An 11,336-nucleotide genomic window follows, 5' to 3' on the forward strand; every position below is an offset into this window, starting at 1 on the left:
TAAGGAGGGACTCTGCTGGGCACACATAGATGTAAGGAGGGACTCTGCTGGGCACACATGGATGTAAGGATGGACTCTGCTGGGCACACATGGATGTAAGGGGGGACTGTTTTTCCACCCATGAATTTTAGAGATTGCAAACAGTTTACTGATTGCAAACAGTTTACTGTTTGTGGTCAAAAAGATTGCAGTCCATTAGACTTGCAGTCAGATAAGAGGATCAGCAGCCAGCCATTTCCTGCCCACATTCATACCCACCAGCAACAAACACATGCCACTTCTCATGGGGAGTTTCCTGTGCAAAGTACATGTGACAAGCTGGGTAGAATTTGGCGACAGGGACAGAGCGTTGTCACCATACAGTATAAGTGGAGATAAACCCGAGCTGAACAACATTTAGTTTGCATAAGCACTCTGTGTCATAAACAACTGCCATGGCTTTTCTTACTTTATTTATTTTTATAAAATACTTGTCTTCATAATTTTTTCATTATATTTTTATATTTCAATACTGCTGATCATAGCAGCCTCTTTGCAGCCACTTCCCAACTACAGGCCCCCTACCAATGTCTGCATGGCATTTCTTAAAGCAGAATTTTCTGACGGTGACAACAGTGGACAGAGGCTTCATAAGACATGTTAAAACAGAAGCCCACGTGTAAGGTGACAACACAGGAGCACAATTGGGAGACAGGGAAAGAGCATTGTCCCCCTATAATGGGGGAGGGGGGAATAGCATGGCAGACTGATGCGGAGGGGGATTCTCGCCCCTTCCCCAGATCTGGCACACTGCGCTGAGGACAACACACACCAAGAGTAGTAGTAGTCATTGAAGTCTGCAAGATCACCCTCACAGCCAAGATTCATCGCCTCGCCACTGAATGGAGCTAATGCCGCGTACACGCGCTCGAAAATACCGACAACAAAACTGGATTTTTTCAGGCGGCATTTTGGCTCAAACTTGTTGCATACACACGGTCACACAAATCTTGTTGGAAATTCCGAACGTCAAGAACGCAGTGACGTACAACACTACAGCGAGCCAAGGAAAAATGAAGTTCAATGATTCCGAGCATGCGTCGATCTGATTCCGAGCATGCGTAGGATTTTTATGCTTCGGAATTGCATAAAGACGGCCGGAAAATTTGATGGAAATTCCGACAGCAAATGTCCGATGGAGCCTTCACGCGGTTGGAATTTTCGACCAAAAGCTCACATCGATCATTTGTTGTCGGAATTTCCGACCGTGTGTAAGCGACATTAGTTAATTCACGCATTTTTTTATACAGCGTTTTTGAGCATTGGCATTATTTTATTAGCCAATAGAGAAAACTATCATCTGTTGCATCAGTGGTTGCTAGTTATTTCAGCTTTTTTAGCTTTTACATTAGCTTTTATTTATTTTTATTATTATTATTCATTTATTATTAGTTAGGGTAAGGGGTTAGAATTAAGGTTAGGTTGGGGTTATTTAACCACTTAAGCCCCGGACCAAAATGCTGCCTAGAGACCCAAGGTGTTTTTACAGTTCGGGACTGCATCGCTTTAACAGACAATTGCGCGGTCATGCGACGTGGCCCCCAAACAAAATTGGCGTCCTTTTTTCCCCCACAAATAGAGCTTTCTTTTGGTGGTATTTGATCACCTCTACGGTTTTTATTTTTTGCGCTATAAACAAAAATAAAGCGACAATTTTGAAAAAAATGCAATATTTTTTACTTTTTGTTATAATAAATATCCCCCAAAAACATATATAAAACATTTTTTTCCCTCAGTTTAGGCCAATACGTATTCTTCGACCTATTTTTAGTAAAAAAAAAACGCAATAAGCGCAAAATTTATAGCGTTTACAAAATAGGGGATAGTTTTATTGCATTTTTATTAATTTTTTTTTTTTACTACTAATGGCGGCGATCAGCGTTTTTTTTTTCGTGACTGCGACATTATGGCGGACACTTCGGACAATTTTGACACATTTTTGGGACCATTGTCATTTTCACAGCAAAAAATGCATTTAAATTGCATTCTTTATTGTGAAAATGACAGTTGCAGTTTGGGAGTTAACCACAGGGGGCGCTGTAGGATTTAGTGTACACTTAGTGTGTGTTTACAACTGTAGGGGGGTGTGGCTGTAGGACTGACGTCATCGATCGAGTCTCCCTATATAACGGATCACTCGATCGATGCAGCCGCCACAGTGAAGCACGGGGAAGCCGTGTTTACACACGGCTCTCCCCGTTCTTCAGCTCCGGGGAGCGATCGCGACGGGGCGGCTATAAACGAAAAGCCGCGCCGTCGTCCCGGATCGCTCCCCGAGCGAACCCGACCGCCGCATGTAGAGGGGGGGGTTCCCGATCGGACCCCCCACCCGCTAGAAGGCAAGTACGTACATGTACGCCCATGTGCCTGTACGTGCCATATTGTGGACGTACATTTACATGCGGGGTCGGGAACTGGTTAAGTGTTCTTGCATAGCAAGAGCACTTATTGTTATCTCACATATATATTATTATTATTATTTATTTTAGGGTGTTAATAATAGTAATAATAATAAATTTATGTAAAAAAATACACAAATAAATAAAACTATTTATAGATAAATAATAAACACATTCAATAACCCCTAACCCTTAAAAAAAAAAATAGTAATAATGATGTAGCGCCCTGTAGTTTAGTCAGGGAGCTCCTCACAAATTGACTTGCCGGAAATAATTATCCTGGTTGATAGAGATCTGTTGATTTCTGCCCTAGTTTGACCCTGTTGCACTTTTCTCTTCTACCACTAGGTGGCCGGGTACTTGGTGGTACTAGATACCGTGGGCTAGATTCAGATAGGTTAGCGGATCTTTAGATCCGTGTAACCTATCTGGTTTACGTTACGCCGCCATTTTTTTTTTGAGGCAAGTGCTTTATTCAGAAAGCACTTGGGCCGGATTCAGAAAGAAGATACGACGGCGTATCTCCTGATACGCCGTCGTATCTCTGAGTCCGGCCGTCGTATCTATGCGCCTGATTCATAGAATCAGGTTACGTATAGATATCCCTGAGATCCGACAGGGGTAAGTGACTTACACCGTCGGATCTTAGGCTGCAATTCCAGGCCGGCCGCTAGGTGGCGCTTCCATATCTTTTACGCGTCAGATATGCAAATGAGCATTTACGCCGATTCAGAAACGAACGACCGCCCGGGTTTTTTTTTTTTACGTCATTTGCGTTCAGCTTTTTCCGGCGGAAAGTTACCCCTGCTATAGTAGGGGTAAGTGCGGCGTATCTATGTTAAGTATGGCCGTCGTTCCCACGCCGAGTTTTGATTTTTTTACGTCGTTTGCCTAAGTCGTTCGCGAATAATGCCGGACGTTAATTATGTTAACGTCGAAACCAATGACGTCCTTGCGACGTCATTTGGAGCAATGCACGCTGGGAAAATTTGCGGACGGCGCATGCGCTGTTCGATCAGCGCGGGGACGCGCCTGATTTAAATTGTACACGCCCCCTAGCCGCGGAATTTGAATTCCGCTGGGGGATTTACGATCCCCTGCCGCAACTTTAGAGGCAAGTGCTTTCTGAATAAAGCACTTGCCTCAAAAAATTGCGGTGGCGTAACGTAAATCAGATAGGTTACGTGGATCTAAAGATCCGCTAACCTATCTGAATCTGACCCACTTGCCTCTAAAGTTGCGGCGGCGTATCGTAAATCCCCCGGCGGAATTCAAATTCCGCAGCTAGGGGGCATGTACAATTTAAATCACGCGCGTCCCCGCGCCGATCGAACAGCGCATGCGCCGTCCGCAAATTTTCCCAGCGTGCATTGCTCCAAATGACGTCGCAAGGACGTCATTGGTTTCGACGTTAACGTAAATTACGTCTGGCCAAATTCGTGAACGACTTACGCAAACAACGTAAAAAATTCATAACTCGGCGTGGGAACGACGGCCATACCATAGGATACGCCGCACTTACCCCTCCTATAGCAGGGGTAACTTTCTGCCGGAAAAAGCCGAACGCAAACAACGTAAAAAAAAGCGCCGGGCAGTCGTTCGTTTCTGAAGCGCCACCTAGCGGCCGGCCTGGAATTGCAGCCTAAGATCCGACGGTGTAAGTCACTTACACCTGTCGGATCTTAGGCATATCTTAGGTAGATTCACGTAGATGGGCTTAACTCTTAGGGCGGCGTAGCCTAGCCTGTTTAGGCTACACCACCGTAAATTAGCTAGGCTAGTATTTATTTTCAATCTTCTTACCTGCTAATCTACGGCGGCGTAGCCTCAAACAAGCGGGCGTAAGGGCGCCTAATTCAAATGACTTGGAGGGGGGCGTGTTGTATGGAAATGAGGCTTGACCTCACGTTTTTGACGTTTTTTTGTCACTGCGCATGCGCCGGGCGACTACATTTCCCAGTGCACATTGCGGCTAAGTACGCCGTACGGGCCTATTGATTTCGACGTGGACGCAAACGACGTAAATCCCGATTCGCGGACGACTTACGCAAACGACGTAAAAAATTTCGAATTTCGCGGCGGGAACGGCGGCCATACTTAACATTACTATTCCACTAGAGCCTAGCACTAACTTTACGCGGCCTATCCCTTACGGAAACAACGTAATTCGACTGCGTCGGCCTGGCGAAAGGTTCGTGAATCGGCGTATCCCCTCATTTACATAATCTACGCCGGCCGCAATGGAAGCGCCATCTAGCGGCCACCAGAAAAATTGCAAGCTAAAATAGAACGGCGCAAGCCGGCCTATCTTAGCTTTGTTTAAGCGTATCTCTGTTTGAGCATACGCTTAAACATACGGCGGCGTAGATTCAGAGTTAGGTCGGCTTATCTACTGATAAGCCGGCCTAACTCTTTGTGAATCTACCTAATCTATGCGTAACCTGATTCTATGAATCAGGTGCATAGATACGACGGCCGGACTCAGAGATACGCTGGCGTATCAGGAGATACGCCGTCGTATCTTCTTTCTGAATCCGGCCCCGTGTTTCCCCGAAAATAAGCCCGGGTCTTATATTAATTTTTTTGACAAAAGACCCAGTAGGGCTTATTTTCAGGGTAGGGCTGTCTTCTCTCCCCATCTCCTGGAACGGAGTTAAAAGTGCCTGTAAAATCATAAAATGCACTGTATTACAGCCCCCATACAATGTAAAGTGTGCACCGTACCTTCCTACAGCACCTTCCTTGGTCCTTCCGTGACCCACCTGATCGGTCTTCCATGCTCTGAGCACTGCAGAGGGAGGGGGGCCCCGAGATCCCCTGCTGACAGCTGGCAGAAGGAGAGCAGCAGAGAATCAGCTGACCGACGACTGGCGCTTCCATGTACCGCCTGAATGGTCTTTTCCTGCTCTGAGCACTACAGAGGGAGGGGGGCCGAGATACGCGCTGACAGAAGAGGAGGAGAGCAGCGGGGATCAGCTGAGTAGCGCCGCAACGAAGGTATTTACCAAAGAAACATACACAGTCTAGACCACACAACCCCAAACTAGGGCTTATTTTCGGGGGAGGGCTTATATTGCAGCCTTCTCCGAAAATGACAGTAGGGCTTACTTTCGGGGTAGGTCTTATTTTCAGGGAAACACGGTATGAGAAGGGCAACCCAAGGTCAGGTTATGGGTATATGGGGTATCCCAGCCAATGGGCAGGGGTTTTCTTGGGTCCCTTGGCCTGCTGGGAGCACCTATATATTTAGGTGAGGTCAGGTGATCGGAGTTCTGTGCCACCTGGATGGCTGTCTGGGTGGACGTGTGTCGTGTTGCCCGGGCTGCTAGGCTGGAGATTGGGCCTATGCCCGGGTGCATCTGGCTGCTAGGCTGTCTGAGGCTTATACAAAAGTAAGAGAGCAGCGCAGGGCTGGGATTGCGGCTCACAGTCCAACCAAAAGTAACGGTTCTGCCGGCCGGAGAACCTGTCGTGGTCGGCGGTAGAAGGGAAGGTGTCACCACTAAGGGACCAACCACCTTATTACCAGGGACCACAGTGAGTAATTGAAGCAAGTACCGGAGCAGCATTCTCACCGAACGGAGAATCAGGAAACTTCAGGTGGTGATCAAGTCGGGGACCCAACCAGCGCAGGTGACTTTGCTACAATAATAAATAACTAAACACCCTAACAAAAAAATAAATAAATACATAAATTTCTATTACAGTAAAATCTTGGTTTGAAAGCGTTTTGCAAGACAATCTACATTTTTTAAAACATTTTGCCTTGATATACAAGCGATGTCTTGATATACAAGTACTGTCAACTGAGTATAAAAGAGAAGAGAGGCGCCTCTAAGTGTAGTAATATGGTTACATTTAATGAATGCACAACATATCGCTACACTTAGAGGCGCCTCTCTTATACTCTGGAGCTCCTGCTGGATTTTGCTTCTAATCCCCTTGTGGAGGCTTCCATTTGTGGATGGACATTTTATGGTTACACAACCTATCACATTGCTAGAATCTTTTTATATGGACTATAAACTGAAGGATTTATGAATAAATGGTTGTGGAACAAATCATCTGAGTTTACATTATTTCTTATGGGGAAATTTGCTTTGATATACAAGTGCTTTGGATTACAAGCATGTTTCCGGAACAAATTATGCTCCCAATCCAAGGTTTTACTGTATTATTATTCATATTATTAATTATACTTTTTGTTTAGGTTTGGGTAATTATTATTATCATTAGTAATAATAATAATAATAATAATAGTAATAATAATAATAATAATAATAATAATAATAAATGTATTTATTGAATTTTTTATTTAATTTTGGTTAGGGGTTTATTATTATTTATTTAGATATTATTGCATTTTATTCCTTTATTTATGATGATTTTTAGTTATTTGTGTATTTATTTTACATCTATCTATTCATATATTATTAAAGTTTAATTAAAAAAAAATATTAATTTGAGCAGAAAATTGTGCAAAAAGCACAACAAAATGCGCCCAAAAATGCGCAAATAGCACGGTTCCATTCATTTCTAGGCATGTGCATTTTGTTTCGTTCCGAATCGAAATTCGGACAAATTTTTCATTATTCGGACATTCGGATGCATACGAATTCCCGAATTGTAATATTAACGAATTTACCGAATCCGAACGAACGTTGAAAACCCGCGGACGAAATTCGATCGAACAACGAAAACAAATTCTATTCGTATCGAATTCGAAAACAAATTCTATTTGAATCAAATTGTTTTCTAATTCGATTTGAATAGAATTTGTTTTCGAATCCGGTCGAAATCTTTTCGAATTCGTCCGGATTTTTCGAAATTCGGTCGAAAACGAACGAATTCCGAAAACGAATTTAACACATGTAACGAATCTAACTTAACGAAATTAATTAGATAACGAATTAAAACGAAACAAAACAAATTTTTCCCTTTTGCACATGCCTATTCATTTCTATGGGAGTAAAAACGCGCTTCAGGCGCTTGGCTTCAGGTGACGTGAAGTGGACATGTGAACTCTAGAGAATAGTTGATTTTTTCTCCTCCAGCATTTTGGAGCTACAAATCGCTGAGTTGTGAATGGGGCCTCAGAATGAACCCCTGATGGAGTTTCCCGGTGGGCCGATGGCTCAGTGGGCCGGTTTCAGTGACAGCCTGTCAAAGTAATGGCTGCGTGGCTCGCCCTCCACTTCATGCAGTGATGGGGGAAGGATGGGAGAATAAGTGAAATAATAAAAGAGGTGAGTGAGGACTCCTTATGTTATGCTACTTATGTTTGCGTATCGTTTATATACTGTTTTTTTGCTTGTTTGCAAAATTAAAGTGGGCGGGTCTGGATGAAGTCCAGGGCCAAATTTTTGTCTCAGTCCAGCCCTGCTCCGGGGGGGGGGGGGGGGGGGGGGGATCTCTGAATTTGGCCAATAATCTCCCATCCCACCAGCACCTGTCAGCGGCAGCCTGCGGTAAGGAAGCTCCGCCTCCACCCCTGCAATCTTGCTACCGCTGATTAGGAGCGCTGGAGAGTGGGGGTAGAATCTGGGCTGGCAGTTTGATTACTGAGCGGCGGTGAATTTATTTAGCGGTTGTGACTTTATTTAGGGTAACTAGTGGATCTGGGCAACCATGTGAAAAATGTGTTCGGGTTTCAGGCAGTCTAAAACCCGGACACATGATCCAAACCCGGACTGTGCGGGTGAATCCCAGACAGGTGGCCACCCTACTTCCACATAACATGAAGGTCATTAGCCTACCTGAGGGAGTCGAGGGTTTGCAACCTCAACAGTCTGCTGAAGACGATTTTCATATACAGGCTGCGTTACCTCAAATGGGCACATGGGGTTGGTTTACTAAAGGGCTGTTAATTTTGCAAGGGAACTTTCCCCCAGAGATTAGGGAATGCAGTGAAATTTCACTTTGCACAGATAACCAATCACATGCAAAGAAAATGAAAAAAGCCCCATGTTTGCTTGCACACGATTGGATGATGGAAGTCAGCAGAGCTTCACGTCTTTCAATAAGCCCAGGGGGAATATTCCATTGCAAAGTACAATTTCCCTTGCAAAGAAAAGTCTATTTGCCTTTAGTAAATCAGCCTCATAGAATCTCTACTGGCAAGATGGTTGCTGGTGCTCGGCTCAGACCCTTCCCTGCAAGACTTGCAAGATCAGGACGTGGTTGTGGTTGAGGGCAGGAAACGGCCAACGCTGCAATACAAAAAAAATGCCACCATTCTCCTGGTTCCTGATTTCTGAAAATTCGGAACTAAAGAAGAAGATCCTTCCTTGAGGTTCAAGGGACAAACACACGGGGACTGATTTACCAAAGGCAAACAGACGGTTCACTTTGCGTGGGAAGTTGCACTTTGCAAGGGGATTTTCCTTGCTTAGTGGATGAGGTGGCTTCCATCGTTCAATCACGTGCAAGCAAAAATGCTGTTTTGTTTTAAAAAAAATTCTTGCACCTGATTGGTTATTTTTTGCAAAGTGAAATTTCACCACGTTCACTAAGCTGGGGGGAAAATTCCTTTGCAAAGTGCATCTTCACTTGCAAAGTAGCCTTTTTTGCATTCAGCGAATCGACCCCCATTGAGTATATTATGCTCCACCCCAGTAAGCGCCGTACTCAACATGCACGTCCGGTCCGCCTCTCTTGTTTAGATGTTTCTTGCCCTAGACCAGCGATGGAGAACCTTGGCACCTCAGATGTTTTGGAACTACATTTCCCATGATGCTCATGTTCTCTGCAGTGTAGTGGAGCATCATGGGAAATGTAGTTCCAAAACATCTGAGGTGCCAAGGTCACTGCCCTATACGGTTTATATACTTGCTTTGGGCTGAGTGGTTTTTGTAGCGCAATGCTTTTTCTTTCAAAATATGCGATTTTCTATAGAATTCCTTTGAATGGTTGGAGCATTGTGACCAATTCAAAGCTTTTATATCATAACAGAGCCTATAAATAAATTAAAATAAATCTAATAAATAGAAAAAATATAAATAATAAAAACACAGGGCCAGATCCACATACATTTAGATTGGCGCAGCATATCAGAAATACACTACGCCGCCGTACCTTACCTGGCGTATATTCGAATCCTCAGCGAGTTTGCGCCGTAAGTTACGGCGGCGTAGTATATTTCTGGCGGCGGATTTCAAATTGGGCGGGTTGGGGGCGGGTTTCATTTAAATGAAGCGCATCCCCGTGCCAAATGAACAGCACATGCGTCGTCCTGAAATTTCCCGCCGTGCATTGCGCTAAATGACGTCGCTAGGACGTAATTTTTTATAACTTAGACGTGAGTTACGTCCATCCCTATTCACGGACGACTTACGCAAAAAATAAAAAAAATTCTAATTTCGACGCGGGAAACGACGGCCATACTTAACATGGCAAGTCTAACTATACGCCACAAAATAGCAGCTTTAACTATACGCCGGAAAAAGCCGACTACAGACGACGTTAGAAAATGCGACGGCCGCGTGTACGTTCGTGGATCGTCGTAAACCGCTAATTTGCATACCCGACGCGGAAAACGACGCGAACTCCACCCAGCGGGCGCCGAAGTATTGCATCTAAGATCCGAAGGCGTACGAAGCCGTACACCTGTCGGATCTTACCCAGATGCCGTCGTATCTTGGTTTGAGGATTCAAACTAAAGATACGACGTGGGAAATTTGAAAGTACGCCGGCGTATCAGTAGATACGCCGGCGTACTTCGTCTGTGGATCTGCCCCACAGACTGTACATTAGGCTGCTTTCACACGGCTCTGTTGCAAAAATGCAGTAAAAACGCATATGCCTTTTTGATGCGTTTCCAGTGCGTTCTTGGTGTGCCTATTACCCAGCATGCATCTGTGAACATGAAACTTAAAAATGCAGCAAAAAACGCAACCGCTGGAATTTTTCTTTTTGGTGCATGTTTCCATTCATTTCAATGGGGTGTTGCGTTTTTTTAAGGCTGCTGTCACACTGCTCCATTGTAAAAATGCGGTAAAAAGGCATATGCGTTTTTTTATGCTTTTTCAGTGCCTATTACCCAGCATGCACCTGTGAAACTTGGACATGTGACTCCAAAATACACCAAAAATGCAACCGCAGGGGTGATTTTGATAAATTTTTCACCTATTTCAATGGGGGGGTGCGTTTTTATTGCGTTTTTTTTTAAGGCTGCTTTCACACTGCTCCTATTACCCAGCATGCACCTATGAAACTTGGACATGCCACTGAAAAAAATGCACCAAAAATGCAACTGTGGGTGCGTTTTCTATTGATTTCAATGGGATGGTGCGTTTTTGGTGCATTTTTTTAAGGCTACTTTTACACTGCTCCATTGCAAAAATGCGGTTAAAAAAAGATGCACTTTTCATGCTTTTCCAGGGCATTTTCTGGGTGCCTATTACCCAACATGCACCTGTGAAACTTGGACATGTGACTCAAAAATTCACCAAAAACGCAACCGCTGGGGTATTTTTTTGGATACATTTTTTACTTATTTCATTAGGGTGTTGCGGTTTTGTTGCGGTTTTGTAAGGCTGCTTTCACATTGCTCCTATTACCCAGCATGCTTCTATGAAATTTGGACATGCGACTCAAAAAATGCACCAAAAATGCAACTGCGGGTGCGTTTTCTATTTATTTCAATGGGGTGGTGCGTTTTTGGTGCATTTGTTTACGGTTGCTTTCACACTGCTCTGTTGCAAAAATGCAGTAAAAACACATATGCATTTTTTATGCGTTTCCAGTGCGTTCTCTGTGTGCCTATTACCCAGCATGCACCTGTGAATTTTGGACATGTAACTGGAAAACGCACAAAAAACATAACTGCTGGTACGTTTTTTGGTGCGGTTTTCCATCCATTTTAATGGAGTGTTGCGTTTTTTAAGGCTGCTTTCACAC

Source organism: Rana temporaria, chromosome 9 (assembly GCF_905171775.1).
Source record: "Rana temporaria chromosome 9, aRanTem1.1, whole genome shotgun sequence".
NCBI lineage: Eukaryota > Metazoa > Chordata > Amphibia > Anura > Ranidae > Rana > Rana temporaria.